Source organism: Heptranchias perlo, unplaced genomic scaffold (assembly GCF_035084215.1).
Source record: "Heptranchias perlo isolate sHepPer1 unplaced genomic scaffold, sHepPer1.hap1 HAP1_SCAFFOLD_55, whole genome shotgun sequence".
Classification (NCBI taxonomy): domain Eukaryota; kingdom Metazoa; phylum Chordata; class Chondrichthyes; order Hexanchiformes; family Hexanchidae; genus Heptranchias; species Heptranchias perlo.
The window spans coordinates 4914270-4922558 of NW_027139570.1; positions in this window are offsets into that span (position 1 = coordinate 4914270).

The following is an 8289-nucleotide window of genomic DNA, read 5'->3' on the forward strand; positions in this document are numbered from 1 at the left end:
TCTCTCTCACACACTCTCTCACTGATATACCGGGGCATCCTCTCTCTCTCTCACACACTCACTGAAATGCAGAGGCATCCTCTCTCACACACACACACACTCGCTGATATGCAGAGGCATCCTCTCACACAGACACACATACACACACACACACACTGATATACAGAGGCATCCTCTCTCACACACACACTCACTGAAATACAGAGGCATCCTCTCTCACACACACACACACACACTCACTGATATACAGAGGCATCCTCTCTCTCTCTCTCACACACACACACACACACACACACACACACATTGATATACAGAGGCATCCTCTCTCACACACACACACACTCACTGATATACAGAGGCATCCTCTGTCTCTCTCTCACACACACACACACACACACACACACTGATATACAGAGGCATCCTCTCTCTCTCACACACACACACACACACACACACACTGATATACAGAGGCATCCTCTCTCTCTCTCACACACTCACTGATATACAGAGGCATCCTCTCTCTCACTCACTGATATACAGGGGCATCCTCTCTCTCACTCACTGATATACAGAGGCATACTCTCTCTCTCTCTCACTCACTGACATACAGGGGCATCCTCTCTCACACACTCACTGATATACAGAGGCATCCTCTCTCTCACACACTCACTCACTGATATACAGGGGCATCTTCTCTCTCTCACGCACTCACTGATATACAGAGGCATTCTCTCTCTCACACACTCACAGATATACAGAGGCATCCTCGCTCACACACACTGATATATAGGGGCATCCTCTCTCTCTCACACTCACTGATATTCAGAGGCATCCTCTCTCTCTCACACTCACTGACATTCAGAGGCATCCTCTCTCACACACACACACTCACTGATATACAGGGGCATCCTCTCTCTCACACTCACTCACTGATATACAGAGGCATCTTCTCTCACACACTCACTCACTGATATACAGAGGCATCCTCTCTCTCACACACTCACTGATATACAGAGGCGTCCTCTCACACACACACTCACTGATGTACAGGGACATCCTCTCTTTCTCTCACACACTCACTGATATACAGAGGCATCCTCTCTCACACATTCACTGATGTACAGAGGCATCCTCTCTCACACACACACACACTCACTGATATACAGCGGCATCCTCTCTCTCACACACTCGCTGATATACGGGGTCATCGTCTCTCTCACACATTCACTGATGGACAGAGACATCCTCGCTCACACATTCACTGATGGACAGAGACATCCTCGCTCACACATTCACTGATGGACAGAGACATCCTCGCTCACACATTCACTGATGGACAGAGACATCCTCGCTCACACATTCACTGATGGACAGAGGCATCCTCGCTCACACATTCACTGATGGACAGAGACATCCTCGCTCACACATTCACTGATGGACAGAGGCATCCTCGCTCACACATTCACTGATGGACAGAGACATCCTCGCTCACACATTCACTGATGGACAGAGACATCCTCGCTCACACATTCACTGATGGACAGAGGCATCCTCGCTCACACATTCACTGATGGACAGAGACATCCTCGCTCACACATTCACTGATGGACAGAGACATCCTTGCTCACACATTCACTGATGGACAGAGACATCCTCGCTCACACATTCACTGATGGACAGAGACATCCTCTCTCTCACTCACACATTCACTGATGGACAGAGACATCCTCTCTCTCACTCACACATTCACTGATGGACAGAGACATCCTCTCTCTCACTCACACATTCACTGATGGACAGAGACATCCTCGCTCACACATTCACTGATGGACAGAGACATCCTCTCTCTCACTCACACATTCACTGATGGACAGAGACATCCTCTCTCTCACTCACACATTCACTGATGGACAGAGACATCCTCACTCACACATTCACTGATGGACAGAGACATCCTCACTCACACATTCACTGATGGACAGAGACATCCTCTCTCTCACTCACACATTCACTGACAGACCCAAGCACGCACAATCGGTCAGAGGACCTGTACCCTACACCGTTGGATAGAATCTGCTGAAAAGGGAAACCTCCCCCTCCCGGCCCCCCTATTTGCAGTGCGTGGTTACTGAGATGTCGGTTCGCCTCTAACTGGTGTAAGATGTCCATTCCCAGAATCCGCTCCTCGTTCTTGGGACCTACCCAGAGCGTGTCCCACCAGGTTCGTCCTCCAGGAGATAGCTGTAGGGGGATTGGGATGCTCCGGCGAAGGACGACGTTCTCCCCACTTACCCCGCTGATATGTATTTTTTTGATTCCGGTCGGAAAATCTGAGTCGGTTATTGACACCGAGGCTCTCGTGTCTAAAAGAGCAAAATACTGCCGGCCTCCTAACAGTCCGTTTATACATGGGTGGGTGGCCCCCGGTCCTCCAACGGAGGAGACCGGGGTGTCCTATCCGTGATGAGGGGAATATGGGAGGAGGAGAGCCCGCAGTCCCTTCAATTCCCTGTCGGATAAGCCCCCTTTTGGTGGTCTCTGCGACCCCTGAGTGGTCCCCCGGGGCCCCTGTCCTTCCCTTCCCCATTTGCTACGCCTCCAGCTGGCTTTCCTCGGACAGGGGCCATGGCTTTCACCTCCCCATTTCCAGGTTGTACCGGTGCCGAAGGGCAGATACGGTTGTATTCGGCGGGGGGGCACTCGGGCTGCGGTGTTTTGTGCTGCTGAACCTCCATTGTCTTTACAATCCTCACCCCCCCCCCAATCCTTTAAATCCTCTAACTCCTCCATTGCTGGCACTTCCAGATCCAAAAGAGTGCTGACTCGAGCTTTCGCCTCCTGTACAGGTCTCAAAAGGTCCTGTAGAGGAGACGGCCTCCCCCATTTGTCCACGATTAAAGGTCCTGTCTGATCTGCCCAACTAGCGAGCAGAACAGTACCATAATGAGCTTGTTTAGAAGCCTTCTGCCCTGCCCACCACTTTATTTGATCAGCTGCTGGACTCGTCTCCTTCCATCCGTTCCTGATCATTTCACTTTGATATTTTAAAGTGGCCTCTTGGACTCGTTTTACAACAGCAACACTGGTGGGCATAGGCGGGACATCCGGAGGAAGGGGATTCCCCTCGTTACTCATGTCAATCATTATGTATATCCTTATGCTCTATCTTATACTTTAATTTATTTGACTCTAATCTTACACTTTAATCGGCACAAACGGATCACCTTATACTCTAATTTATACACACTCACTAGTCATGGGATCACAATCCTGTGATGGTTGTAGTTCCCGACGCCGACTTAATCCTGGCCGTCACGTGGGACTACGTCCTCTTAATTCAGGCTCAGGCTCGGTGTTTGAGATAAACCACCACCCTTGCCCATGTTGATCACCATGTGACTCTCAAAATCCAATCTTATACTGTATCGGAATAACAGCATAAACTTGTACTATAAGTAAACAAACACTTATATTCTATCTTATGTACCTACAGGTCTAGTCAATTCCGTCAATCCGTCGTCTCCGTGAGGAATTTTACTGCATGGATAATTTTAATACTGCGGCAAGTGCCATTGCCAATCCTGTCTCCAATGATGAGCCGAGCCCCTACCATAGGTACCGGCCTCACCCTCGAGGGCTTTATACAGGGGAACCCCCCTGTCTCGAGCACAGGGCTAACCTGTCTCACGATACTACCACGTCCCCTCCAATACAGGATCCGTTAGCCGATCTGCAGCGCAGTATGCCACTTCTGACACCAACTGTTAGACTCGAATTTTTGGAGCAAAACCAGATGGAGACGGAACTGCTGACCAAGTTAAAGTTTATTCGAAAGCTTTGCACACAAAGGGAGAGTGGTAAGCTTCCTGAAGCTCGCACCAAACTCTCAAAGGAACATCAGCACTACAAGCATCTTTATACCTTTCAATAAGCAACATCCTCCTGCTGTGAAAGGTGAGGGTACATGTTTACGTAACTACAGTGGGTTTCAAAGGGTGGTATAGTCTGCCACTCACTTGTCAGGGGCTGCCTTGTGTCGTCCCATAACATTAAACATCTCACATTCCTGAGAAGGACCCTTATCAATAAACACAAAAGTCCCAGACATTGAAACTACACGAGGGTCTTCCCAAACCCTTGATCCGTTAATCCCTCTCTCCCTTTTGTGCTGGGGTGACCTTGGAGATCTCCACCGCTCCTCCCTTAATCATCCGAAGTAAGCTGGTTAGGATAAACAATGTCAGCCTCGGCCTTGGGTAAACATTCCTTAATGTGTTCTGGAGATAAGCGAGGTGGTGGCCATAAGTCCAACAAACCTGCCTTTGTCAGCTTTTACAGTGTGGGTTACGAACTGCTATCATAATGGTCAAGTATCCCATCATGCTTTGCTGCTACCGAAATGCTGCGTGTGCGATTTAACTACTTATGTATTTGGGGATAGGAGTGGCTAATCATTCTTTAATATATATATATATATATATATATGGTTAGGTGAGGGGAGGCTGGAGGTTTTGGATTTCTGTTCACAAGCCTACTTTTACAGTGGGTATAGTCCATGATAGGTGAGACTGCACATGGGATGTGGGAGGAGGTTAATCGGTGGGTAGAGTCCATGATAGGGGAGAGTGTACATGGATGGTGGGAGGAATTTAAAGGGATGAGTAGAGTCCCTGATAGAGTATTGCATAGAATGTACAGCACAGAAACAGGCCATTCAGCCCAACAGGTCAATGCCGGTGTTTAAGCTCCTCACAAGCCTCCTCCTGCCCTATTTCATCTAACCTTATCAGCATATCCTTCTATTTCTTTCTCCCTCATGTGTTTATCTAAATTCCCATTAAATCCATCTATGCTATTCACCTCAAAAACTCCTCATGATAGCGAGTTGCATATTCTAACCACTCTCTGAGTAAAGAAGTTTCTCCTGAATTTCCTTTTGGATTTATTAGTGATTATATTTTATTTGTGGCCCCTAGCTCTTGTCTCCCTGCAAGTGGGAACATCTTTTCTAATTCTACCCTAATAAACGCTTTCCTAATCTTAAAAACCTATATCAAGTCTCCCCTCAGTCTTCTCTTTTCTCGAAAAAAATGCTCTAGCTTGCTCAAACTTTCCTGATAATTATCAGCTCTCAGTTGTGGTATCATCCTCGTCAATCTTTTTTGCAAATTGTCCAGTGCCTCTCTTCATTTTTTATAATATGAAGACCGGAACTGTAGAGTGTACATGGGTTGTGGGAGGAGATTAAATGGGTGGGGAGAGTACATGATAGGGGAGAGTGTACATGGGCTCTGGGAGGAGATTAAATGGGTGGGGAGAGTACATGATAGGGGAGAGTGTACATGGGCTCTGGGAGGAGATTAAATGGGTGGGGAGAGTCCATGATAGGGGAGAGTGTACATGGGCTGTGGAAGGAGATGAAATGGGTGGGTAGAATTCATGATGGGGGAGAGTGTACATGGGCTGCGTGGGTAGATTTCATGATAGGGGAGAGTGTTCATAGCCTTCCAGAACCCATTTGGCCGCAGAGAATTCCCCTGAGCTTCGTCCAATTCGATTTCATCCTGCAACCCACTCCCAGGTATCCGTTATGCTATTTATAACCACCCTCCCCTCCCCCCCCCCAGCCCCCCCACCAAACAGCTCGATTAGATTCCAGCCTCTAACTCACTCCCGGGTATCCATTCTACATATAACCCCGCCCCCCGAACACCTCGATAAGATTCCAGCCTGTAACTCCCGCCCGAGTATCCGTTATTCTATATATAAACCATCTGAACCCTTCGATTAGATTCCAGCCTGTAATTCACTCCTGGATACCTGCTCTTCTATATATAAACGGCCGAGGCCCTCGATTAGATTCCAGTCTGTAACTCACTCCCTGTTTTCAGTTATTCTATATTTAAACTTTCTGGGGCGCAGTTCCACACCGGGTGAGATCAGTTAACTGAGCGAAGAGGTCTGTTGTCAGGAGCATCTTAATGGAGGAAAGGGAGAGGTTGTATAGATTTAGGGATGGAATTCCAGAGCTTAGGGCCAAGACAACTGAAGGCACCGTCGCCAAAGGTGCAGCAATCAAAACTAGGGATTTGCAAGAGACCAGAATTGGAAGAGCGCAGGGATCTCGGAGGGTCGTTGGGCGAGAGGAGGTTTCAGAATGAGGGAGGGGGCGAGACCAGGAAGGGATTTGAACACGATGTGAGGTTTTTAAAATCGAGGCATTGTCGGACCGGGAGCCAATGTAGTAACACACGAACAGAAACATACGGTTCACTGCCCGGCAGAGAGGTGGTGAAGACATTGATGTCCGCGGAGGAACAGTCAGGGTCACAGTGACAGGCGAGTTCACAGACTCCCCCAGTCAGGTCACAGGTACAAATGGGAACTGCTGGAACAAGACACACACAGAGAGATCTTACAACAGAGCACGGACGGTCTCAAAGACCACCTCCCTCCCTTGTCTGAATCGACGATCACCGTCTTCTCCATCTCCCAAAATCAATCTGCAGACTTATCCTCTCACTGCTTTCTACTCACCGAATTACAGCCTCCAGATACCCAGCACAACCCACTTAATAAAAAGTAACAATTACGGGTTTTTTTGTTGTACAATTTTCAATGAGGTGCAGGAATAGAGAGACTTTATGATGGCAGGGCGATGCTAAGGCTGTTAAATAAGCACACGGGATCCTTGGCTTCATAAATAGAGGCACAGAGTACAAAAGCATGGAAGTTATGCTAAATCTTTATAAATCACTGGTTAAGCCCCAGCTGGAGTAATTCTGTCCAATTCTGGGTATTGTACTTTGTTACGGATGTCAAGGCCTTGGAGAGGGTGCAGAGCAGATTTACCAGAATGGTACCAGGGATGAGGGACGTCGGTTAGCGGAGAGACTGGAGAAGCTGGGGTTGCTCCCAATGGCAGAAGGGTCTGTGATCAGAGGAAACAGATTTAAAATAATCGGCAAAAGAGCCAGGTGGGGAGGTGAGGAGACGAGGGTGGTGGAAGCAGATTCAATAATAAGTTTCAAAAGGGAATTGGATCAATCCTTGCAGGGGGAAATTTGCGAGACTGTGGGGAAAGAGCAGTGGAGTTGGACTCATGTGCTCGCCCTTTCACAGACCCGGCAGAGGCGCGATGGGCTGAGTGGCCTCTTCCTGTGCTGTTTTATTTTCGGTCACTTTTGGGCTCCGACTCACTGCCCATTTGACTGGGAGACGGCAGAGTGACCGCTCCATCCTCCCCTTCCCCCGAGCCCAGCTGTTAATTGTATCCATGTGATTTATATCAATTAGTGTTAATTGTATTCAGCTGGTGCGGATCAATTGGGGACTCTCTTGTATCATTCATACAAGAGCTTATCCAGGGGATGGGTTGTGAATAAAGGTTTGGAAGCAACTGAAGACCAGGCTTTAGTATTCTCTCCTTCAGCACATGGATTTCCAGTTATAACACCAGCTGGACACCGGGCGCTGTGAAAGTCGATATTCACAGACTACGCAGGAGGCCCCAAGTAACTCCATCCATCTCCCCACTTCAACCCCCTTCAGACCGTCCCCCTCCCCATCAGTCCCTCCCCCAGTTACCCTCCTCAGTCTCTCCCATTCACATCTCCCTACCTCTCCCCCTCTGATCTTCACCATCCCATCCTTCCCAGTCTCACCCAGAGGTCCTCACCTCCCCTCAGTCCCTCCCCTCCCCTTTTCTCCACCTCTTCCCACTCAGTCCCTCTCCATCAACCATCATTCCCTCCCCCCATCAGTCCTTCCACCCGTCTCTGCAATCAGTCACTCTCCTTCCTGTCTCCCCACCTCTCCCCGGTCAGGCCCTCCTATCCCCATTCAGTCCCATCTCCCATCTCCCCCTTTAGACCATCCCTTCTCCGTCTCCCCACCTCTCCACCCTCAGACTCTGCCCCTGCCCCATCAGTCCCTGCTCCAGTCTCCCACTTCAGTCCATCCGCTCCCTGGCACCCCACCTCTCTGTCCACAGACCCTCCCCTTCCCCCAGCAGGCCGTTCTCCAGTCTCCCTTCTCTCCACTCAGTCCCTCCCCTCCCCGTCTCCCCACTTCGCCGCCCATAGACCCTCCCCCCGTCAGTCCCTTACCCAGTCTCCCCCTTCAGTCCCACCCCTCCCCCTCTCTCCGCCCTCAGTCCATCTCACTCCCCCATCAGTCCCTTCTCCCATGTCCACCATCAGTCCCTTCTCCAGTCTCCTCCCTCAGTCCCTAACTCCACATCTCCGCCTCTCTCCGCACTCAGTCCCTCCCCCTCCCCATCAGTCCCTT